The sequence below is a fragment of the Carcharodon carcharias genome, chromosome 1, assembly GCF_017639515.1.
Source record: "Carcharodon carcharias isolate sCarCar2 chromosome 1, sCarCar2.pri, whole genome shotgun sequence".
Taxonomy (NCBI): Eukaryota; Metazoa; Chordata; class Chondrichthyes; order Lamniformes; family Lamnidae; genus Carcharodon; species Carcharodon carcharias.
Window position 1 is genome coordinate 157,594,809 of NC_054467.1, and position 27,021 is coordinate 157,621,829.

Sequence of the window (27,021 nt, forward strand, 5' to 3'; positions counted from 1 at the left end):
ACAATAAACTTCAACAGCCTTAATATCAGTTACTGGAACACAACACAAAAGACTGACAGCCAAATAAGCATAAGACACATTTCCTTCATTAGGCTCAGCCTCAAAACCTTATTGCAACTCCTGCTGTGTGTCTAAAACAAATTAAAATTGCCAAAGCTCCTGGACTACCATGAGGAGATTTTTATGTTTAAAGGAAAGTTATTCTAAATTAAGTAGTAATCCTTGTACTACTCAGGCAACTCACTATTCACAGAGGTTGCTTTTGGATGTCACCATTTTCTGAGTTCCACTTGCAGATACTTCATAGTTCCTCACTTTTCGATCTCAGATATTCAAATTCAAGTCAGCAAAGCAGTTTGCATAAACATTTGCTAAAATAAAGCTGGTTTATCCCATCTTGCTTTCAAAGTTCCAGGACTTACGTGCAATACAAAAAAAGTTATAATCAGGAGCAGCCCAGTACCACAGTTATTGGTAGAGTAACATAATATACCATAAATAATAAGTCATGAATACATTATGTTAAGATGCTTTATAAATTTAAATGTTTCTTTTTTCTCACTCTAGTTGAAATTGATAGGTGTAAATGGAAAACACTTTGGTGTCTTGGACAGTTACAGTAACACATGCTTGCAAGATTACTTGAACATAAATTATGCGTGTATCAGCTGCTATGGCTCAGTTGGAAGCACTATTGCCTCTGAGTCCAAAGGTTGTGGTTTCACAGCCCGCCTCCAGGATTTGAACACAACAATCTAAGCTGTTGTTCCAGTGCAGTACTGAGGGTGTACTGCACTGCTAAAGGTGCAATTTTTCAGGTGAGATGTTAAACTGAGGCCCCATCTACCCTCTCAGGTGGACATAAAAGGTCCTATGGCACAATTATAAAGAAGAGCAGGGGAGTTTTCTCCACTATAGTATTATACTAATATTTAGTAGTTATCCATTAATCAACATTGTAAAAATAGATTATCACATTATCATCACATTAGTGGGAGCTTGTCGTGCACAAAGTGGCTTCCATGTTTCCTACATTAAAACAGTGACTACACTTCAAAAAGTACTGAATTGCCTTTAAAGCACTTTGAGGCATCTGATAATGCTGAAAGGCACAATACAAATGCAAATCTTTCTTTATATAATTTCACATTGTAGCTTCATTAATATATTTTACTGTTTCCCTCTTCCTTTCTTCTATTCATATAATACTTCTAAAGTGCCCATTCTCTTTCCAATTCTATTATTATTTATTTTGTATTTATTTGCTTTCAAGATGTGAACAAACTGGCAAACTTTCAAGTACATGACTCAGATTATTACTCATGTCTATGATATGTGAATGATTCACTTTTCACCCTTTCTTTGTGTAGTTTCATACCTTGCAACTAGATCAAGGTAATTCAAGGTACCCTATAAGGTCAATCCAGCAAAACCAATTTTATAGGATTTATGTGGAAACATTCTGTATATAAGCAGTTGGAATCAGCTTATCTTATTGGGAACTAGCTTCAGACTAGTGGCAGGGATTACCACACACTGATGGTTAGACAAAAAAAGTGTATTACGTTTGGAACACCTCTATCAACTCTTCAACCTACAGCAACACAAGGCACAGAACTGCAGAGCAATTTCAATTCAAAGAAGCATTGTACAAGAGCTGGATCTTTATATCTTTATTCTGAGCAGTGTGCAGCGGTCTGACCTTGCTGTTTCATCTTTGCCAATGGATGTTGCACTCAATTTAGATAGGATTCAATTAATTGGCAGAAAACTCACAAACGTACATAGCAATGCTGGAGATGCACAATATCGAATAATGACACCTCCCTCAAGTTAAACTTTAATGAAGTTAACCTCCTAAATACCCAACTCCAAAGTTCCTTTCTGAAGACATGATGAGACACTGATGACAAGAATATTGTATTTAACCAACTATGATTTTATGTTTGATGTAAAATTGTGAATGCAAATATATCTACATTATGCCAATATCTGGAAAAGACCCAAATAATGAAAAATTCAAAAGTTCAAATCTACGCCCGTGATGACACCAGCTGTTGGCAGGGCTGGAAAATTCTGGCCAGAATAAATTAAGTAAATTATCCCAGCCAACCACCGCGCCTCCCAAACCCCAAACTAACCCCCCTCACACCTGATTACCCTCCCAACTACCTGAATACCCCCAACCTCCAACTACCCTGCTGACGCCCCTGACCACCCCAACCCTCCTGACTATCCCCCAACCCCTCAGTGACTAACTGACCCCTCTGAACTATCCTGCCACCTGACCCATCCTAACTGCCCAGCACCCCCCCTTGCTCCCCCCAACCCCCCCCCCAGCGACTCATCTTATCCCACCAACCCATCTTGCCCCACCCTCCGGCCCTACCCACTTACCTTACATACTCACCTGGTTTCTCAAAATGCATTCAAACACAGGGACCTTTAAACTTAGCTGGTTTACGAGGGCATGGCTGCATGTGCCCTGACGCTATCGCCCTACATTGGAAGACCTCGGGAATAAGGTACGCTGCACATTTCTCACCATTCCCAGGTCAGAAGAGTGGGCGACAAATCTGCAACTCCCAACCTGGGTAAGTAAAAAGGAATGGAGTGGCAATCTGAATGTGATTGCCACTCCTTGGAAATTCTGGCCCAATAAAACGCGTGATGGCAAATCAAAAAGTAAAGAATTGGCCATTATAAAGTGAACTACAATGACCATTTATCTCCAAAAAGTACTGATTTATTTGCAAAAATCGCAACCCAGCTGACATTTTGGGAGTCATCCAAGATATTCACAAGATGGATAGCTATAAGTCAGGACCAGGCTGGATGATGATTATCAGCAGCTAAGCACAAATCAGCTCCTTTAAGTTATCACGCATGCGCAACCGTGCAAAAAAAGTTTAAAGGACCACACGCAAAAATAAAACACTTGTGCATTCCAGAAGAAAATTAGAGGAAACAATGGTCACCAAAAGCAGGAAGTTCAGCATGTGCCTGTAGGAACTTCCCCACACACTGCCCATAGGAAACACTACAGCATTTTTCTCTAATTCACTGACTTTTTCTTCTAGTTCTATAAAACCACATTAAGTACAGGAGCAATTACAAAATGCAACAAACCAGCTAAAGGACCCAAAACTGAGATTCTAATTTTCCCATCTTTTAAATATTGTTTTATGGGGTGTGGGTGCCACTGACAAGACCAACATTTGTTGCCCATCCATCCCTGATTGCCCTTGAACTGAAGGCAATTAGGATTAAGGCAGCTAAGAGTCAACCACATTGCTGTGGGTCTGAAGTCACATGTCACATCCAACAGACCAGGTAAGGACAGCAGGTTTCCTCCCCTAAAGGACATGAATGAACCAGGTGGATTTTTACCACAATCAATAATAGTTCATGGTCATCATCACTGAAAATGGCTTTATATTCCAGATTTGTATTAATTAAATTTAAAGTCCACCATGGTGAATTTTGAACCCATGTCCCAAGAGAATTAGGCTGTACCTCAGGATTGCAAGCCCAGTGATGTTACCACAATGCCACCATCTCCCCATATTTCCATACAGCACCAATGGACAGCAAAGGTGGGCCTCAGAAAATGTGTAGGAGAACTGATACCGAGACAGGGTGTTGAAACTTCCAAGTTGTTAACCAAATATTTCAATGATTTTGATTTGATACCATCATATGATTTGTGAACATACACCTTGAGTCTTCCTGTGCCGACACCCCCTTTAAAATGTAACCATTTAGTACTTTGCTGCTCCTCATTTTTTCCTTTTCGATACCTTTACTTCACACTTTTGTGCATTAAATTTCATCCACCTTGTGGTTTGTTGATTTTCTTTTATTCATTCACGAGATGTGGGCTTCACTGACTGGGCCAACATTCATTTCCCATCCCTAGTTGCCCTTGAGAAGGTAATGATGAGCTGCCTTTTTGAACCGCTGCAGTCCATGAGGCCTAGGTACATATTCCTGACTTGTGCCTTGTAGATGATAGAAACAGGAGGCAAGTTACTAGTCGCACAATTCTTAGCCTCCAACCTGCTCTTGTAGCCACAGTATTTATATTTCTAATCCAGTTCAGTTTCTGGTCAATTTGATAGTGGAGGATTCAGTGATGGTAATGCCATTGAACGTCAAGGGGAAATGGTATGATTCTCTCTTGTTGGAGATGGCCATTGCCTGACACTTGTGTGGTGTGAGTCTTACTTGCCACTTGTCAGCCCAAGCCTGGGTATTGTCCAGGTCTTGCTGCATTTGGACATGGACTGCTTCAGTATCTGGGGAGTCACAAATGGTGCTGAACATTGTGAAATCACCAGTGAACATTCCCACTTCTGATCTTATGATGGAAGGAAGGTCATTGATGAAGCAGCTGAAGATGGTTGGGCTGAGGACACTACCCTGAGGAACTCCTGCATTGATGTCCTGGAACTGAGATGACTGACCTCTAACAACCACAACCATCTTCCTTTGTGCTAGGTGTGCCTCCATCCAGCAGACAGTTTTCCTCCGATTCCCATTGACTCCAGTTTTGCTAGGGCTCCTTGATGCCACACTTGGTCTTGATGCTGAGGGCAGTCACTCTCAACTCACCTTGGGTATTCAGCTCTTTGAGCCAAGGAGCTGAGCTCAGGAGCTGAGTGGCCCTGGTGGAACCCAAACTGGGCACCAGTGAGCAGGTTTTTGCAAACCAAGTGTTGCTTGATAGCACTGTTGTTGACCCCTTCCATTGCTTTACTGATGATTGAGAGTAGACTGATGGGGCAGTAATTGGCCGGGTTGGATTTGTCCTGCTTTTTGTGTACAGGACATACCTGGGCAATTCTCCACATAGCCAGGTAGATCTAGTGTTGTAGCTGTACTGGAACAGCTTACTAGGGGCACCGCAAGTTCTGGAGCAGAAGTCTTCATTACTATTGCCGGAATATTATCAGAGCCCATAGCCTTTGCAGTAACCACTACCTTCAGCCATTTCTTGATATCACGTGGAGTGAATCGAATTGTCTGAAGACTGATATCTGTGTTGCTGGGGACCTCCGCAGGAGGCCGAGATGGATCATCCACTCAGCGCTTCTGGCTGAAGATTGTAACAAATTCTTTGGCCTTATCTTTGGCACTAATGTGCTGGGCTCTTCCATCATTGAAGATAGGCATATTTGTGGAGCCTCCTCCTCCAGTGAGCTGTTTAATTGTCCACCACCATTCACAACTGGATGTGGCATGACTACAGAGCTAAGATCTGATCTGTTGGTTGTGGGATCACTTAGCTCTGTCTATCACTTGCTGCTTATGCTTTTTGGCACACAAGTAGTCCTGTGTTATAGCTTCACCAGGTTGACACCTCATTTTTAGGTTTTTCTGATGCTGCTCCTGCCATGTCCTCCTGTACGCTTTTTTGAACCCCTGGCTTGATGGTAATGGTGGAGTGGGGCATATGCCGGGCCATGAGGTTACCGATTGCATTTGAGTACAATTCTGCTGCTGCTGATGGCCCACAGCACCTCATGGATGCCCAGTCTTGAGTTGCTCGATCTATTTGCAATCTATCCCATTTAGCATGGTGGTAATGCCACACAACAAGATGGAGAGTATCACAGAATCACAGAACCACACAGTGTAGAAGAGGCTCTTCGGCCCATTGAGTCTGCACCGGCACGTGAGAAATACCTGACCTACCTACCTAATCCCATTTACCAGCACGTGGCCCATTGAATGTTATGACATGCCAAGTGCTCCTCCAAGTGCTTTTTAAAGGATGTGAGGCAACCCGCCTCCACCACCCTCCCAGGCAGTGCATTCTAGACCGTCACCACGGTCTGGGTAAAAAAGCTTTTCCTCACATTCCCCCTAAACCTCCTGCCCTTCACCTTGAACTTGTGTCCCCTCATGACTGACCCTTACTAAGGGGAACAGCTGTTCTCTATCCACCCTGTCCATGCCCCTCATAATCTTATATGCCTCGAACAGGTTGCCCCTCAGTCTTCTCTGATCCAACTAAAACAATCCAAGTCTATCCAACCTCTCTTCAGGTTTCATCCCAGGCAACATCCTGGTGAATCTCCTCTGCACCCTCTCCAGTGCAATCACATCCTTCCTATAATGTGGCAATCAGAACTGCACACAGTACTCCAGCTGTATCCTCAATGTGAAGGCAGGTCTTTGTCTCTGCAAGGACTATGTGATGGTCACTCCTACCAATACCGTCATGGGCAGATGCATCTGTGACAGGCAGGTTGGCGTGGATGAGGCCAAGTATGTTTTTCCTACTATTCTATGACCTGAAGTCTGCTACTATCCTCCTCAAGGTTTACAACATTTGTGCACTTTGTATCATTCATTAACTTTGAAATTACAAAAATTTGAAACCATACCCAAGTTCAGGTCATTAATAGATATCAAAAAGAGTAATGGTGCAAATACTGAGCCCTGGAAATCATCACTGTTTACTTCCTTGCAATCTTGAAAACAATTGCTCACTAGGGCCCTTTTTAATCCCATGGACTTCAATTTTGCTAACAAGTCTATTAGGCAGCAATTTATCAAATGTCTTGTGTAATTTGAGATTCAAGAACACGAACTGCAAGAAGATTTTAAAGCAGGGATTATTCATTCCACTGGCATCAGATCTTTATAAACATTAATGAAGAGCTGAGCTTAGAGGAATTAACTATTTACAATGGACATTCACAGCTGATGCTGCCGATCCACCAAATCCACCAGATCCACCATCAAGAGCTTAACTCCTGATCTCTAATCAGCCAGGTTGCAGAGTTTTTTTATTCATTCGTGGGATGTGGGCATCGCTGGCAATCCCAGCATTTATTGCCCATTCCTAATCGCACTTGAGAAAGTGATTTCAGAGGGTAGTTAAGAGTCAAGCACATTGAGTGGGTCTGGAGTCACACGTAGGCCAGACCAGGTAAGGATAGCAGATTTCTTTCCCTAAAGGACATCACAGGTGGCAGAGCTCCCACTGCTAACTTCCTGTGACCACATGACTCACATTACCTTGTCTCCCAGACACAATCAGGATCTTCCTCTCCTCATGGCTTCTCAACCTCAGCTTGCCTGCTCCACTGCCACTACTCGGGTCACTAGCCAGCATCAGAGGTTTTGGTGGGCCCTATTCATGGCCTTGGCTCCTCGATGCTGCAACACACCAGTCTTGAACTTCTGCTCCAGTTCTTTGCTGCTGCCCTGCTCTCCATCTCACTCCCCACGAGTTTCCAAGGTCCACCCCCTCCTGCTTCAGCAAGGGCTCCAGACTCAGGCTCCACCCCCAGCCTGCTGAGGGCTTCGCCTCTTGTCCTGAGGGCTTCGCCTCTTGTCCTGAGGGGGATCCTAGGGCCAAGCAATTCCCCACCCCGACATCTTCTGGGCCAACGGCATCTGCTGGCAGGGACCTGGTGCTCCCAGCATCCGGCCCCACTTCAAAGTCAGAGTTCAGGAAACCAAGGTCCCGCTGACCTTTGCTGCTACATTTGAAATTCCATATACAACACAGCAACAACACTGACTTCATCACCCTCCCTGTTGGTACATCAAAGGACTCAGTCAGGTTAATCAGATAATCATGTTCTTCCAAGTGTCTTGGATTATTGTATCCAGAAGGTCCCCCATCATTGATGTTAGGCTCACTAACTGGTAAATTACTTGTTTTTTATTCTCACCCTTTTTGAACAGGGTGCCACATTTGCATTCCCTCAGTCCACTGGTCCCATTCCTGTTTCCAAGGGGCTTTAAAAGTTTGTGGTCATTAATCGGCCCCTCCTTTCTTTAACTATTCTCTTAATATGTATTAGTTTATAAAAGGCTTCAGTGTACTTTTTAATGTCACCCGGTAATCTTTTCTCATATAATCTCTTTGCATTTTTTATTTTCTTCATCAGTCTTCCTTCGTACTTTGTGTATTTAGCTTCGCTACTGTATTATGGAGCTGACTTTTATCATAAGCCTCCATTTGCTGTTCAATTTTAACCTCCATTTCTTTAGCCATCCAGGGAGCTCTAGCTTTTGATGTCCTTCATTGGAATCCATCTATACTGTTCCTAAATATATCCTTTTTGAAGGCCTCCCATTGCTCATTTGCTGTTTTATCTGCCAATCTTTGTTTCCAATCCATCTGTACCAGATGCCTTTTCATCTCATTGAAATAAGAGCCTTCACTGTGGAGTATTTTCTCATTTAACTTTTCCCGCGCCCTTTTCTGTAACTACTCCAAATGTTCCAATAACTTTGTTAAATTATCTAATATTCAAATTTACATTCTATTAAATCATTAAAAAAGATTGATTTGAAAGGCTGTGTAAATTTTTGCTAGAACTCTGTGGTGTAAGTTTGAACTGGATGATGCAATGTGTCTGCATGCTGTTCTTTCACCTCGGAAAACTACCTTTGAATGCAGCACAGACTGTGGGTCCATAATTTCCCACAAACTGGCAATCTCACCTTAAGAGGACATCGGCAATATTTCCTTTAAAATGTCATTGTTGAGCGCGGTCAACTTTTTCAATGCTTTGGCAACTTTAAATGTTTTAAATGCCATGCACCCAAGGTACTTAACACAGAACAAGACCTGTCCAGTACCCTCCAGGCTTCTGCACAGCCATGCATGCGCACAGCTTAGTGCGAACATTGGGCATAAGAATATCTAACATGGAATGTGGTAAAACAAATCTGATTTTTTATTTAAAGCATTGTATCATGCGAGAATAGGGAAAGCTCTTGTGTACATGCACTCGGCTTAGGTATATCATTGGCTGCAAAGCGCTTTGTGACATTCTGAGGTCGTGAAAGGAACGATATAAATAAAAGTTTTCTTTCTTTATTGAGATAGTTGAATTATTCTTTTTTTCTTTTCTGGTGGCAACTAGTCTCTTTTTCTCTCCTGAAGGTGCAATAGTCCTGCAGTAGAACTGATTTTTTGGACCTCTGAAGCTTGTCAAAATACTGCTGACTCCAAGAAATTCAAGAGTGTTAGTGCTGAGTCTGGATTGTAGCCACAGGTCTTGCTCTAGCTGCCACACTTCTGATGGTGTTGCCACCATAGAGGAAAATCCTGGCCTATTTACTTGACTATAGTCAAATATATCATAATTATATACACTTGTCCATAACACAGAAAAGCATCTCAAGGCGCTTCACAAAGGAAAAACAGACATCAATCCAAAGGAGGTGAGATTAGATTGGGTGACCTAAAGCATGGTCAAGGATGTAGTTACCTAACAGCGTTGTGGGAGCATCTTCCTCACATAGACTGCAGCAGTTCAACATGAAAGCCCCTAACCATCTCCTCAAGGGCATCTAGGGATGGGTAACAAATACTGGCCTTGCAATGAGATGAAGAAATTATATGCTCCCTGGAGTTAAAGTTGATAGATTGTAAACACACAGTTGTTCACAACTCCTTCAATAATGCAGCAGGACTTGGATAGCATCCAAGCTTGAGCTGATAAATGGCAGGTAGCATTTGCTCCACAGGAGTACGAGGTAACAATTATCTTGAACAAGAGAAAACCAGCCATCTCCATCAGATCTTCAACAACAGTACTATTGCTGTGTTTGCCAAGAATATTGGAGGTCTCCACTGACCAGAAACTAACCTGGACCAGCTATATTAGCTCTGTAACTACAAAAGTAAGACTGACAATGGGTGTGCAGGAAAGAATTGCTCAGCAGCTTAATCCCTGTAGGGTAATAGAAGACTTATTAGTTGCCTGGATGGGTATGATCACAGGTATGAGAAAATCTATATCATTCAGGAAGAAGCAGTTTGAATCATTGTCCACCACACCCCAACCCTAGCCCCACCCCGGCACTGGACCACTGGACCCAATATCCACTCCGCCCTCCATCACCAGTGCACTCTGGCTGCAGTGTGTATGAAATTTAGGATGCAACTGCCGCAACACACCAGGATTACTTTGACAGTACTTCCCAGCCACATGATTTCTATCACTGAGAAAGGCAAGAGAAACATAACTGTGAGAACATAATCATGCCCAAGTTTCCATCAAGTCACATATCATCTTGCCTTAGACATATATACACATTGAATTGGGTTTCTGTCTGTTCCTCTCTCTTTCCTTCCCCAGCTCAACAAATTGTCTCATTCTTGCTGCCTCTCTCGTCAACCAGATCTCAAAGAGGATACTTTTCCCCTAGTCTACACTTTCTCTCTCTCACTTGATCCCCTTCCTCCTTCATGTTCCCTTGCTTCTTCCTCCTTCTGTCATGTTTATTTTCCACTCACCCTTAAATTCTCTTTTTCACTATATTTCTTTCCTCTCATTTATTTTCAAATTCCAGTTTCCCTCATTCTTACTTTTGAGTTGTCTCTCTCACCTGTTTGCATTTCAAGCAAGGGAGGGATATCAGATCATGCAAAAAAAATAAGTATTGGGTGTGTATAATGCACAAGGAAGATTAGGAGAGAATGTGCATCATTGGGGAATATTCTAGGATTTATAATCCTGTATAGGTCAATTGCATTAAATAGAAATTACAACACTGAAACAAGGCATTTGGCCAATTGGGCCACTTTACCGTTTATCCTCCACAAACACGCTGATCCTATGGCAATATTGCCAATGGCAATAGGATCACTGCATCCTAAAGATTTATTTTTTTCTGGAATGTGACTGAGGGGAAAATTGAAACTGGGAAGAGCACTTTTGCTTCTTATTGACTCATCAGCTCTGGGCATGCTGGCAAGGACAGCGTTTATAGGCAAGTTTTAATTGTCTTTGAGAAGCCTTCTTGAACCACTGCAATACACCCCAGTGCTGTTAGAGAGGAAGTTCCAGGACTTGGACCCTGCAACACTTAGGGTAATGTCTCTAGACCTAGCCATCTTCAGCTGCTTCATCAATGACCTTTCCTTCATCATGAGGTGAGAAGTGGGGATGTTTGCTGATGATTGCACAATGTTCAGCACCATTCCTGATTCCTCAGACACTGAAATAGTCCGGGTCCAAATGAAACAAGGCTTGAACAACATTCAGGCAAGGGCTGATAAGTAATGTTCACAGCTCACAAGTGCCAGGCAATTAAGAGAGAATCTAACCATCTCCCCTTGACATTCAATGGCATTGCCATCGCTGAATGCCCCACTATCAACATCCTAGGAATTCTGCAGCAAGTAGCTCACCTCCTGACTCTGAAAAGCCTGTCCACTATCTACAAGGCACAAGTCAAGAGTATGATGAGGTACTCTCGACGTAAAGTGAAACTCCAATCACAATCAAGGAGCTCGATACCATGCAGGACAAAGCAGCCAGCTTGATCGACACCCCATCTACCACCAGGAACATCCACTCCTTCCACCACCAATGCACAGTGGCAGCAGTGTGTACAATATACAAGATAAACTGCAGCGATTGGCCAAGGCTCCTTCAACAAAACCTTCCAAACACATGAACTCTATCATCTAGAAGGACAAAGGCAGCATACACATAGGAACAACACCACCTGCAAGTTCCCCTCCAAGTCACACACCATCTAAACTTGGAACTATATTTTTTTATACTCATTCACAGGATGTGGGTGTCATATGCTTGGCCAGCATTTATTGCTTATCCCTAATTGCCCTTGAGAAACTGGTGGTGAGAAGGAGATGCACTCTTGCACTGCTGCAGCCATGTGGTGTAGATGCACCCACAGTGCTTTGAGGGAGGGAGTTCCAGGATTTTGACCCAGCGGCAGTGAAGGAACAGCGAGCAATATGTTTGCAAGTCAGGATGGTGAATGGCTTAGAGGGGAACTTCCTGGTGATGGTGTTCCCAAGTATCTGCTGCCCTTGTCCTTCTAGATGGTAGTGGTCATGGGTTTGGAAGGTGCTGTTCAAGGAGGCTTGGTGAGTTCCTGCAGTGCATCTTGTAGAAGGTACACACTGCTGCTACTGTGCATTGGTTGTGGAGAGAGTGAATGTTTATGGATGGGGTGCCAATCAAATGGGCTGCTTTATCCTGGATGGTGTCAAGCTTCTTGACTGTTGTTGGAGCTGCACTCATCAAGGCAAGTAGAGATTAATCCATCACACTCCTGACTTGTGCCTTGTAGATTATAGGTCGGCTTTGGGGAGTCAGGAGATAAATATATTACCATTCCTTCACTGTTGTTGGGTCAAAATCCTGGAACTTCCTTCTTAACAGCACTATGCCAGATGGAATGCAGCAGTTCAAGATAGTTTACTACCAACTTTTCAAGAGCAATTATGGATGAACAACAAATGCTGGCCTTTCCAGCGAGGCTCACATCCCATGAAAGAATAAAAAATATATATTTTCAAGTCAGGATGTTGTGCGACTTGGAGGGGAACTTGCAGGTGGTAGTGTTCCCATGCACCTGCTGTCCTTATCCTTCTAGGCAGTACAGGTCATGGGTTTGGGAAGTTCCTTTGAAGGAACATTGGTGAGTTGCTGCAGTACACTTTGTAAATGGCACATATTGCTTTCACTGTGTGCTGGTAGTGGAGAGAGTAAGGTGGTGGATAGGTTGCCAATCAAGCAGACTGTTTTATTCTAAAATTATCCAGATCCTTTAGTGTTGTTAGAACAGCACCCATCCAGTCAAAAAAAGTGTTTCACTGATGACTTACACCTTGTAGATGGTGGACAGGCTTTAGCAAGTTGGGAAATGAGTTACTTGCTGCAGAATTCCCAGCTTCTGAGCTGCTATTGCATAAATGGTGAAATCAGCCAATAGTCAGTTAGAGGCAAGAAAAATATCGGGACCCAAAGAGGAAGGAAAAAATGTTGATAGACTTGACACAATTACAGCCTCAATGAATGTGATAGATAATGAATACTTTATTACGGTATCATTTAACTTCTTAAAAATGCATTGATTCCTGTGGTTCTTATTTCTTAGTTATCCATCTCTTAACGACTTCAGAATCACTAACTGAATCTTTTCATAATATTGTTTTACTTAGACACTTAATTATATTAAAAGATTGAATTAATTTTAGTTTTGACTTTTGTGAACCTTTTGTATCAAGTTATCAGTGGTGGCTCACTTAGTAGCACTCTTGCTGCTGAATTACAAGGTTCTGGGTTCAAAGCCTAGTCCAAGAAATGAGTATTAAATTCAAGACTGATGCTCCAGTGCAGTACTGAGGAAGTGCTGCACTGTTGGAGGTGCCGTCTGCCGAATGAGATGTTAAACTGGGGCACTGCCTGCTCTCTCAGGTGAACAGAGAAGATCCCATGGCACTATTCAAAGAACAGGGGAGTTTTCACTGGTGTCCTGGCCAAAATTTATCCTTCAATCAACGTCACAAAAACAGGCTACCTGGTCATTATCACATTGCTGTTTGCGGGAGTTTGCCTGTGTACAAATTGGCTGCCGTGTTTGCTACATTAAAATAATGACTACACTTCAAAAGTATTCATTGGTTGAAATATCCAGTGGTCTTGAAAGATGTGACATAAATGCAAGGTTTTCCTTTCTTCATAACTGCAGAGCAAGAATGCTAAAGGGGATCATTTAGAGGCTACCACTCTGCCTCCTCCGACTTGGTATTGAAAGCTTGGATATTATAAATGTGTATTTTGACTTTTCTTCCCTTCTACTTCAGAATTGATGCCTTTAACAGCTGTTTTGAAGCAGTCTTCCTGCCTTTATAATTCAACTTCCACTGTAAATGAAATTGAGCTCCACAAACCAGAGATGCTTTTTGATCTTCATTAAATAGCAAAATGAAATGGTCTACAGCTTGTGAGCTGTCTCTTTATTGCATATTTGTGTAAAATCTAATTAATAATTCATTTTTGTTCAGCTGCTCTTAAGTGATTTCTCACAGGAAATCCATAAGTAATAGCTTACTGAGATAACTATTTTATTAGAAGCAATTCTGTTCACAGTGGTGGAATAAAAATGTTAATCACCATTTACCAAAAATCAGGGAATGAAGTGCAGTTTAATAATGGCTTACAATCTGGGGCAATGGAATCGAGGATGCATTATCAAGTGATTATTTCTTATAGCCGTGTCTTATCAGAACAGCGTCAATTGTGTTCTTGCATGCCACATGCACTTTCAAATAAAGCAAGGCTGACTGTGCTGAATTAAAAACTTGGCTTAATACAATTATTGCCAATATTACATATAAAAGCCTCATTATAATCTACATAAGTGTTTAATCTCTTTAGATAACCCTACATTAAATGAATGCCAAAAATGTAATAGTAACTCAAAATTGAACAGTTATTTTTCATTTACAAGCCTCGAAATGAAGGCCAAGGTCCTGTTGATCATGCAACCAGCTGCACAATATTATTAATTCAATGTCTTAGTTCTTTAAATAGAATTACTTTGATACCTCATTCTCAGAGTAACCACCTGCATCTGCAGTGATAAGAAGGATAATTAATGCCACCACCATGAAATGGAAAGATTCTCTTTAATCCTAACAAGCTGTCCAACTTTAAACAAGTCCACATTATGAGTGTGCTGTTTGGAACATAGTCATCATCTAAAAGAAAGTTAGTAAAGAAAATTCAAAAACATGCTTACAGTTCAATGTCCTATTGATAATTTCTGAATAGCTTTTAATTTAAATTTTAAGAAATGAAAACAATAGAATACTTCCATCATTGGTATGTCTAACAACGCACCATTGTTAGTTAACAATTGCATTCAAGGTACCCTGGTTTTTAAAGCATGCAATAGATTTATATTGCTCTTTTTAAATTTCAATATGATAATGGGATTTCCGCTTCCAAGCATTTTACATGTGTGATAACAACAATGTTGTCTGACTCACTGCTACAGTTTAAATAGCAAACATGGAGACATTTTTAGAGCAAAAAATTGAGTAGGGCACAGAACTTCCTTATTTGAGGAGCAGAAGAGAACACATCATATATCAAGTCTACTATTTTTTCCCCCCTTCTTTCAGTGGCATTTCTCTCTTTCCCTTTTAATCTTACCCTTTTGTTCTCATCATTGTCATATGGTCATAATTTTCTGGAGCTTGCGAATATGTTGGATTTAGAAATCAAAATATACATCAGGTCCAGTTACTTGTGAATTTTGTCTGATTGTCTCCATGTTGGGAATGCATTTTCCTTAAAGGTCTATCTAAAGGCACATCACCATGGCTTTCTCGCAGATACTTTAGCTATTTTGTCACCATTTTGATCTTTTCATAGTTTTTCATTGCCACTTCAACAAATTATTTTTTTTACACTATTATCCATCAAGTTTCATCTCTTTTCAGATCAGTTAGCTCATTATTCTGACAATTAAATCCTTAATGATAAATGTGTAGGAGAAAGCATTAATAGAAGGGATATGCTAATGTGTGACGTATATGATGAAGCGTCACGGTTAACAGTCAGTCATGTGTTAGACTCCATGGAGAGATGTTGGCACACCATGCCTAGGAGCAACATGCCAACTTTGTAACCTGTTTGGATGTAGTACTAATAAACAAGTATTAAGCAAGTACCAGAATATGATTACAGTCTGTCCAATAACTAAGAACCACACCTAGAGTCCTCAGATAAAAAGGACCATCTCAGAACATGGTGGCAGCAGTGGAGACATCAATGTAAAAATTGCATTGGTGTTATCAATGGAACCACAGAGTGAAGAAAAACTTGATAGTGGCTCTTAATTATGGCTCGACAGAAGGATATGGCAAACTGGAGAGAGGTAACAATGACTGTACCCGGGAAGCAGTCCCTGCCACTACCCCACCTGTTTGACGAGGGCCTGCAGAGAGGCCAGAAGTGGGAGTTATGGAAACACCGTTTCTTTTGATATCAAGCAGCATCAGTTCCTTTCTTTATGTTGTAGGTCCAGTGGCAGACGATGTTCTCCTGAGGTAGGGTGTGGAAGAGTCCACTGCGGACTTTGCAATTATTCTCAAAGCCTTTGACAGCTATTTTAGTTCAAAGCGAAACTTAGTAATAGAGCAAGCATGTTTTAACCAAAGGCCACAATGACCTGGAGAATCAACTAAATTTCTCACTGACCTCCATGACCTAGCTAGTTCTTCCAGATGAGGGGCACTGAAGGACAAGCTTATCCCTAATCGCATAGCTGTGGGTGTCTGAGACTAAAAACTCTCCTACTTTCTGCAGACTAAAGATAACCTTACTTTAGATCAAGCGGAATGTGAGGTGGGCCGAGCTTAGCAAATTTAATCAGGCTATAACTTGGCGCTACTCAGAGGATTCACATGACTCCGTTGATTGGGTAGACCCACAGGTAGTGGCTCACCAATAAGAAAGCCTGCCAAAGCAGGTGAAAGGGTGGGAGATTCTACAGCAGCAGCCATTTTGAGATGCTTGCATTGTGGCCCGAAGAGCCAACATAGACGTAAGGATAGCCAAGTAGGGGGTGTGGAACACTTCCAGTGTGGCAAAACTGGACATTTCAAGCATTTCTGCAAATCCAACAACTTTAATAGAGATAGAAAACAATAAATTATTCATGAAACATCTTCCATCTAAGAAACTGGAAATCAACACAAAGACAAAATTACAGAGTTCCTAGGAGAAGTTAATAGTCTTAGTCCAGACTATTGGTCAATCACAGTGCAAGTTAAAGGTTTTGATACCACCTTTAAGATTGATACTGGAACAGACATTAACATTTTAGCAGACAATCTCGACTGGCTTTAACCAATACCCCTCCATCAATCAGACATCAAGTTACAAGGACCAGGTGGCACCGATCTTGGTATTAAATGCAGGGTTTTTGCTACTCTTTGTTACAAGGGGTGGCAGATCATTTATTCTCTCTATGTTATCCACAATCAGCGCAGGTCCGTATTGAGTGGCGATGTTGACATAGTTCTAGGAATCCTGAAAAAAACAGATGATGCCCAGCATTTGAATGCTGTTTAAGGAACAATCTTAAACCTTTTATTTAGAACCAGTGGAATTTCAGCCTAAGGAAGTTGAGAAAATGTATTCATTCCGCACCAAGTTCCTTTCTTTCACAAAGACTCCATCCAGCAGACCCCGACCAGGGATTGAAGTTTTAAATTCTTCAGTTCTTCATGAAGTAAAACCAGAGGTCATGGATACTGAAGGCACAGCAGCAGACGGTGATCATTTGCATGAAGTCCTGCTGGACCAGAATTGGCTCTTTCCAGAAAAAAGTGATGAGGAAGAATCTGTTAGGAACATAAGAACAGGAGAAGGCTATTCAGCCCGCTGAGCCTGCTCCACCATTCAATACAATCATGGCTGATCGAACACTTCAATGCCTTTTATCCACACTAACCCCATAACCCTTTACATTATTGTTAATCAGAAACCTATCAATCTCTACCTTAAACATACTCAATGCCTGAGTTTCCATGGCCTTCTGAATAAAGAAATTTCTCCTCAACTCAGTCCTAAGTGGCTTCCCTCTTATTTTGAAATTGTATCCTCTGGTCATAGATTCCCCAGCCAGGGGAAACATCTTACATCCATCTACCCTGTCTATTCCTTTAAATATTTTGTAGGTTTCAATGAGATCACCTTTCATTCATCGAGACTTTAGAGAACACAAGCCCAGTTTTCCCATTCTCTCTTCATAAGACAGTCCCGCCATCCCCGGAACAAGTCTGGTGAACCTTCATTGCATTCCCTCTATGGCAATAATATCCTTTCTGAGACCAAAACTGCAGGTGCAAGTACTCTAGGTGCAGTCTAACCAAGCTTCTGTACAATCGAGGCAAGACTTCATTATTCCTGTACTCAAATCCTCTTGTGATAAAGGCTAACATTCCATTAGCCTTCTTAATTGCCTGCTGCACCTGCATGTTAGCTTTCAGTGACTTATGGACAAGGACACCCAGGTCCCTTTGTACATCTACACTTCCTAATTTCTTACCATTTAGGAAATACTTTGTTGCAGCACTGAGTGATCTGTTGGAGGATGAGGCCCTCGAGGTAAGTCCATCTTTCCAATTGATAAATACACCGTATTAAGTCTCTGCTGTCTTTTGTGGAGTCTGTTGTGTTTCTAGTGGCTGAGCAGCATTCAAATCTTTGTTCCACTGAACCTACCAATGCATTAACTAGTCCAACTCTTGTTGTCCATGAAGAATCTTCCAAAGACAATGCTTTGCCTGAGTCCATCGTAGAGTCCATAGAAGATCACACTGCCAAAGAGATGGTAGTTTCCGGGAGGTAAAAGTTAAATGAAACCCATAATTCAGCTGAAAATCTTCTTCCCTCACCTGAATGCATGGCGCCTCAACCTTGAAGTCCAACAGGCGACCGTCACGAGTGCTGTGAAACGTTACTGTGCACTTACCTTCAAGTTACCCTCAAAGTGGAGCTTGCCAGGTGCACGCCTTATAAATGCTGTTGTGAAACATGTTGGCGTGATTGCTGGGATAATCCAGCATAGCGGGATCAATCCAGCGAGCTGGGCTTATAATGATATACATATGAAGTTCCTGATGCGCAGCGGCAGGAATCATGGCTCGCCATGATGCCTGACGCCAATGATCACGGAAAATTCTGCATTATGTCTTTAACTATTTATATTGCACAGAAACTACAGCAGAATCTTTAGCACTTCTGAAGCTGCAGAATCTTGTGTCCGAGTTATTCATCTACAGGAAATTCATCTTCATTTTGTTATTGAAATTCATCCCATTACAGGACGTGGTGCTGTCTTGTCTCCTTATCCTCAGCAATCATTCCCATTGCCCAGAGCAGAGCAGCCTCACTCAGAGAAATGTGTAACTTTCTTACCACTGCCTTAGAAAGTAAACAGTTCTTCTGAAATTTGATTGAGAAATCAGCTCTTCTATATCTGAAAGGCTTGCAGGAATTTTCCTTGACCAGATTCATTGGAATCTCAGATCTTCAATACCTTTTCTGTCTTCGATGCAGTGTTGAATGATATGACTGTGACAGGCTTCCCTGGAGTTGAAGATCAATTGCCTTCTAAAGGTCTTTGCTTGTGTACTTCAAGGGAGAAAACAGTTCCTCAGAGAGTGCTGATATCTTCTCTTCTACCCCAAAGGTTCATGCCCTTCAGTCTTCTCACTTGGATCAGTCTTTTATTGAAAAGTCCTTGATGTTCTTGCAGGTCAATCATCCTGAACCCTACACTCTGCTTCCCAGCAATGGTGCTCACTTGCTGTCTCATTCTGCTGATAATGATGATGTCTTCCAAGTCAAAGCAGAAACCTGCATGTCTCCAAGGCGTCTTCCTGAAGAGCCAAGAATACTGTGGGAGATTAAATCCCATACAGCTGTGACTTGGTGAGGGGGAAGAGTAGGGTTTGGAGTTGGGTAGAAGCTATAGCCGCAAAAAAGGAATTGCAGAAATGCAATATTAATAGTTAAAGACATAGGGCAGAATTTTCCTTGACCACTGGTGTCAGGCATCATAGCGAGCATGAGCAGACAAAATGGTAGGAAGGCCAAAAATCAGTTTCACAACATGTTTCCTGCTGCTGCACATTGGGAACTTCATATGTATATCATTATAAGCCCAGCTCGCCGGATTGATCCCACCATGCTGGATTATCCCAGCCATCACACTGACATGTTTCACAACAGCATTTATAAGGCGTGCACCTGGCAAGCTCCACTTCGAGGGTAACTTCACAGTGCTCGTGAGAGTCATCTGTTGGACCTCAAGGTTGAGGTGCCATGCTTTCAGGCTCGGGCACAGGCACATCGCATTTTCCAAGCTGGTTGACAGTGCAGTGCCAGGGCAAGGGCTGCACTGCAGTTGATTGTAGTGCACAAGCATGTGTGGGGACGGTGGGGTGAGGTGGTGGGGGGTGCCAGGAAGCAGCCACACACTAAGGAAACCTTGTATAAAATGACCATTCTTCTGCAGCTGAGACAGTTCAGGCGCAGCCACATTGACATGCTTGACATAAGAAGAGTCATACAGACTCGAAATATTAACTCTGTTTCTCTCTCCACAGATGCTGCCAGACCTGCTAAGTTTTCTAGCATTTTTTGTTTTTATTTCAGATTTCCAGCATATGCAGTATTTTGCTTTCATCATTGACATGCTTGGATTCGGGCCTCTAGCTTACCTGCCCACTCAAGCAACTCAGAGGCATGAAAGTGCCATCAAGTGCTCCATAGCTTTTCACCCCTTGGGCGCAGACTGAAAACTAATGAGCATTTTAGCAGACTGCGGAACAACTGGACAACCGGGCACGTTGTATAATCTCCTTGCTAAAAGCTGGCCATGGAGCAGTCACTGGTAGAGGCACACATAGCCCCTTGCAAGGGCATCAGCCTGGTTTAGACCAGTTTCCCCTATGGTTCAAGCTAACAGCGCAGCCTTGCAATGCGGGTTAGGAGAATGCCTGCACCTGATCTGAAAGCATAGCATGCAGTCCAATGAGCAAAGCTGCTGCCCATTGGTCAGACAGAGTGGGGCAGAGGTGGGTAGGGTTTCGGGCAGCCATGCAGCGCACTAAACTCTGGCCATCCAATGGTGGCCAACACTCTCTGGGATGCACTAAGGGTCCTCAGACTTAACCAAGAGACATTCTCAGTACACTCAAGCTAACCCACATGTCTCTTTTTTATCCTGCGGGAGAAGTACATCAGGAGCATGGAGGATGGTGACCTAGCTGTATGTCTCATGGTGTACAGAGAGCGAAGTTGAAGGAGACAAGAGTGACAGAGGTGCATGTCTGGGCAGAGGGACGAGCAGCACCCTCAGGAAGAAGGGGTGGCTGGGGCTCTTGCGCATTACTGGTTCAATCCAGAGTCTATAGATGGCACTTGTCATTTCTGCAGATGACTGAGAAGCAGTATCACTGAAGACCGTGCATGTCCAGGGAACAAGTCAGTCACCTCTGCCAGGTACTGCAGAATTTGGTGCCATGGGGACATGGAGGGTATCCACTGCCAGTGGCCGTGAAAGTGACCATGACGCTCAATTTTTACAACAATGGCTCCTTTCAGGACTTCACAGGTGACCTCTGTGGGATCTCACAAGCCTCCACCCACAAATGTATTCATGAGGTCACCAATACCATCCTTGCAAGGTCACACAACTTTGTGCATTTTGCCCGGGATCAGGAAAGCCAGGAAGCCAGAGCACTGGGATTTGCCCAAATCTCAGGTTTCCCACAGATCAGGGTGCCATCTCTTGCATTCACGTGGTGCTCACATCTCCATGGCAACAAGCAATCAACTCCATCAACTGCAAGGGCTTCCACTTGCTGAATGTGCAGCTGGTGTGCGTCCATCACAAACGCATCCTGCAGGTCTGCGTACAGTTCCTAAGGAGTGTCCACGATGCCTACATCCTCAGTGGGTCTCAGATCCCTGATATCTTCCAGTGTCCACAGAGGCTGCAGGGTTGGCTCCTCAGGGAAAAAGGCTACCCACACAGGACATAGCTGATGACACACGTGCGGGCGCCTCAGGGCACAATTTTCCCTTCCCATTGGCGGCGGGCGTGTTTGGTGACGTGAGCGGACAATAGGGCGAGATGGCCAAAAATCGGCTCCACGACATCGTGAAACCATTTTGCAATCATCCACTCCACCCGTCAATGGCGGGCTGCGCTTCCCACTATCGGTCTTCAGGATCTTCATTTTAATACATCGGCATATCATTATAAGCCCAGCTCACCTGAATCATCCCCCCATGCTGGAACATCTGGGCACGTCAGCATGATTGTACACCGACATGTTTCTCAACTGTACATAAGCGACATGTACGTTGCGAGCTGCACTTCACTCGGGACTTCGAGGTTTGTTTGCCAACTTGCTTCGGGCAGCACTCGTGGTCATCAGTGCCAGGCTTCACAGGCAGCACGACATCACTTTTAGGAGGGCTCATATGCAGGTCTCTACCTACCAGACCAGCCATAAGGCTTTGTATGGCTGTAAGGCTAGGGCTTGCTTGGGGAAGAGGGAGAAGTGGCCTCAGGCAAGGGAAGAGTTTGCAGGGCGAGGGTTGTATCAAGGTAGAGGGGTATCCCAGGGTGTGTGTGAGAGCTGAGGAGGCAGTCTCCAGAAGGGATGAGGCCAGATGGAGATGTGAGGGCTTGGGTGAGAGAATGAGTGGTGATGTCCATTGAGCTGGCAGTGAGTGAAATGCCAGGGAATGTGTGATGGGCTTGTGAGTGTGTGAGTTTAGAGTGATGAGATGGTTGCCTTACCTTGGTGGCACAGGTGAGATCATTCATTCTCTTTCTGCAGTGGATGGCCAACCTCTCCTGTGCAGCCTTGGCACCGGTCACCCGTGCCATCGCTTACTGAGCTGGAGTGGTGAGGTTGCAGGACCTCCTGCAGCCAGAGCAGGGGTAGAGGACATCACAGCAGGCCTCCATAGCATCCAAAAGGTGTTCCAGGGATGCATCACTGAATCAGGGGGCTGCAGCCTTTTGAGGCCATGCCTTTTGTGCAGCAGTCCTGGCTGAAAGCATTGAGAAGTATGCGCAGGGCTGCACTTTAAAGCGCCCGGCATGAGGAAGTGGCGAGGTGATGGCATGGCAAATGAGAGCCCGCGTGCCATCAAAATGGCATGTTTCCCAGGAATTCATGATTAATGATGGAACCATACGGCGTGAAAAGCCACCATTGTGGCCGGTGGGTAAAACTTATTTTTCCCGCCCGCTACCGCACTTAGTGCAAATCTGGGATGATTCCGCCCTCGGAATGCAGCAGAGGGAAGGTACAATGAGGCTCATTCTGTAACTCTCACCTTGGTGGAATGTTGAAAATGAGGTTCTGGTGCCTGGATCGGTCTGGTGGATCCGTGCAATATAATCCACAGAGTATGTCACACATCGTAGTCACCTGCTGCGCCTTTCACAACATGGCGCTGCAATGGGGAGAGGAGCTGGCTGAGGAACAGATGGAGGAGCTGCATGTCTCCTCCGATGAGGAGGATGTCAATGGGGATGAGGGTGAGGAGGTCCTTGAAGTTGATGATTATGGCGGTGAGGCCATCACACTGGCCAGATGATGCAGGTGTGTTTGGGAAACCCTCACGGCTGCTAGGTTCGTAGAGGATGATGACAGCATGCAGTGAGGAGACACCACTGATCCTCACATTGTTTCTGTGAACTTTTGTCTGCTCTCTGGCTTATAGCAGTGCACATACCCTTAGTGATAAAGCTCCTGTCATGTGGATGCCCATAATCCCTACATTCCAGCGGGATGATGATGACATGCAGTGGGGCCACTCCATAGATCCTCACATAGCTTATGTGAATGTCTGACTCCTGTCTGGCTGATGGCAGATCACTTGCGCTCTGTGAACAGGGTCATATCATGGAGATGCAGTGGGGAAACTTTAACTTCTCCTGATGCTATGACATCCTTTGTGAACTGAACCCTTCAGGACCACACTGTCACAGGACACAGGTGTTGATGAGATGGGGGCCAGATGCACCTCAAAGGTGCTGAGAGTACACAGAGCAAATGATGAAACTCTGTGCCACCAGCCCAGGACATTCTGGCAGCAATGATAAGCTCCATCGAGGTGCAGGCATGACTGATGGGTCCAGTGACAGTGAAGGTGCACTATCAGTGTGCTGGGAAGGCTGCACAAAGCACAGGGAAGAGGCCCTGGGCTGAGACACCTGCCTTAATCCTGTACAGGGACCAAGGTTTCACATCTGAGTGATACGGACGCTGCTTATCAGAACAAGGAGACATTCTTGGGAGTTTATTTACAATATGTACAAGTGATAAACACATGTGCCCAGGCTGTGCAACTACATCTTCTTAACCTTCCTAACCCTGCCACTATGTCTTGTTGTTCTCCCAATATCCACAGAGGAGGTGGAGGCAGCCTACTGACTGCTACGCCCTATCTGCAATGACCTTGGTGGACTTCATCTGGAGGGCCGAGACCTGGAGGGCCCTGGCCTGTTTTCAGGGTTCTGCCATGTGGCAGTGACACCCTCCTCGGTCTGTGGAGCTGGATTTGCTGGGGTTACAGCAAGAGTGGATTCAGATGGACCGGACACACACAGAGTCACCTCGGTGGATGTCCCCAGGGTATGCACCCGCTGAGCCTCCTCCCTGTGGGTGCCTGAGGGCCCCGGCTGACTCCTTGAGGAGAAGGGGAAGCTGGAGTGAGATCGAGCTGCCCCACACCTCTCTTGCATTGACATTGTTGGCGGCCAACTATAGCATCAGAGGTGGAGTTCAGCCCGCGTAGCAGTGCAAGTCCTGGACTAAAGTCTCCATGGCGGCCGCCATCCTACCATTGTTGAACTCAGTGTGTTGGCATGCCTGTGCTATTACCTCAGGCTGAAGGTAGACAGACTTCTCCATCGGGCCTTGCAACCTGAGGAGCGGATATCCCTTCCTAATGTTCCCAAGCTTGCCTTTGCAGCTCCAGTAACTGAGGTATGATAGAGTCCAGAGGTTCCTCATCTGACTCAGGCTCAGCAGATTTCTAGTCTCCTGGACCACAGATTGCATGTCCCATTTCAAAAAATGAATATTTATGCTCCTTGCAATAAATGCTGGACTTGTCAACAACGCCCACATCCTGTAAATGAATTTTTAAAAAAGTAGTGAGGTCATGTGGTGGAGAGGTAACTGGAGTGCATGTAGCAATTGAGATATTGTGAAAGTGGGGGAGTAGTCTTGTTTTTCCTGCAGATCCACAAAGACATTTTCAAAATTCCTTCTCCTGAACATATCTTGGTGGCCATTGCTTAGACCTAATAACCAGAGAGGTCTGAATGTAGGAATTAGGCCCCTTATTTACACCTGTGAGGGACATAACTCCTCTCTTAGATAGCTGCCTGATTTTTGGCTGGGGTCTTTCAAGAATCTTTGGAAGTAGGGTGTTCTTCCTTGAAACTGGCCATCATTTCACTTGTCTGACACCCTAAAACAGGTGCAATAATGTCTAATTTCATAGTCAGTAAGATTGAAAAGACCTTTCACTAGGAAGGAACATAACACCATTCAAAAATGAGCACCAACATAGCGTTGCACAAGATGAAAATTGTATTTATAAAAACATAAAGCTATGCTGACAGAAAAATACTAAAGATATATTAGCAAGAAAGCAAGTATTAGAAGTGAAAATAGCAGGATTTGCAAATGGCATTATAGCCTTCATGGTGGGAGAGACGAAGTCATGGCAGAATGAATTTCCATGGGCCAATCTGATTTGTCCCAAACCTTTTTGGATTAACATTTAATGGAAAGAGTGCCAAATAATAGGCAATTGTAAAGTGCAACAAATCACAATTCCCAGACTAGAGAATGCTAACTATTTGCCTGGAAAAAGAAGGTGCAACATTTGTGGTCTTCAGTAGGGGTGAGAAAGATCAAAACTCATGGCCGATGCCTTACAACTCATACATTCAATATTTGTCCTTATGTAGTCTGAGCATGCTGAAAAACCATAAGTGTAATAGGTCATGTAGTAACAATGTAATATGTCTAAGGATAAATGAGTTTATTTAGTTATTTAGGTAATATCTGCTTTCTTTGAAGAACAAGGAATATAAATCTCACTCCTGGAAGAACAATCATGCTTCAGAATGGCTACAGTATTTCTCAACCATCACAGCACCTCAAAGTAATCAATTGTATGTAAAATGCAGTGATACATTTCTGAGAAATATATTCAGGTGTAATACAAATATAATTTATTCTTACTACAGCTGTACATGACTAGAACTTTTAGCTACTTCCATTTAGACATTCCAAATGTTGATAAAGGGCACTTGCATAGTTGATGATGACTTGTCCCTGAGGAAAGTGACCAGTTTGGAATGCCATTTCTGCTGCAGCAGTCAATGCTTTATGTGTAGATAGGTTAGTGCCTATTGAAAGAAAGAAGAATGCCCTTCCATTTATATAGGGTTTCTTACATCCTCAAGGCACCCCAAAGTGTTTTCAGCCAATAAAACACAATTTGGTGACCTTAATGGGGCTGCACATGACAAAACATGGGACTCATTGTCTGGCATCTGGAAGGGCTTTGTGACATAAGAGACGATTGACATTGGCAACATTCACTTTCTGCCGTGATTTCTTTCTCATGATTGCTCAATTTGTTCATTCATTTTTGGAGGTGTAGAAATTCTTGTGGTAACCTTAAAATGTCATTTATCACTTGCTACACAAGATTCACCACTTTTTACTCATATTTTAATTTTTTTTTTGAAGTGCATAGGAACTTTTGGTGGAAGGTGCTGACACAAGATTCCTGGCTGCAGCAGCAGTATGTCAGTTAAGTCATGACTGAGTCAATTGACACCCATTATCCCCAAGCCATCTTCAATTCGGTGGTGCCTCAGGGATTAAATCGGAGCCATACAGCTTGACTGCACCTCCCGAAGGCTGCCCACAAACCCTGTTGGCTTTGGTGGCAGCATCCAGGGGGAAGGGATGGGGGGCCCTTATTACCAGGGATTCTATGCCCAATCAACGGACCTGGCATCAAGGTGGGGGGGTGGTGGGCCACAAAGAGCTAGCCCTTGCCTTTGCATCTGATCCCCTGCCTCTTTCTCCTGCAACACCCACCCTATAACCATCATCCCGCCCTCACTAGCCTGTGACCTGGGCCCCTCAGTGATCCTAAGCCTCTACTTGGGTGCATTGCCTGCAGCTGCCACCACTCCTAGAGGCGCAGCTAGCAATAAGGAACTGCCAGCCTTTGATTGGCCATCAGCTCCCAGCAGGCAGAACTTTCACCCAGCAGGGTTCTGAGTCCTGGGGAAGATCCACAATAGCTACTTCAGTGCCTGAAGGGGCACTTAATACTCTTGGGCCTCCCCCATGGAACTGCAGTGGTTCCCTGCTGGTTTCTGAATGGTGGGTGAGACCACCATCGAGCTGATTAAGCCCACAGTTTGTGCCAGGCTTTTCAAAATTGTTCGAGTTTAAATGGAATTACATGATACTCCATGATCAATCCTGAACTTCTGACTGTAAGGTAGGTGGAATCTTTATGTCATGAATAACAATTACTTGTTTGTTTGCTGGGTGGATACAGCTGTTGGTTACCTATTAAAAATTACAAAGAAAACACCATGAATCATGGCTTACAATATTAGTTTTTTGAAAAT

At 43.7% G+C, this 27,021-nt stretch overlaps 1 protein-coding gene across 1 annotated transcript in view; it reads right to left on the reverse strand.

Moving 5' to 3' along the window:
* Nucleotides 1–27,021, reverse strand: part of LOC121275607 (zeta-sarcoglycan-like) — a 729,694-nt gene that overhangs the window by 231,451 nt on the left and 471,222 nt on the right. The gene's annotated exons all lie outside the window — the stretch shown is intronic.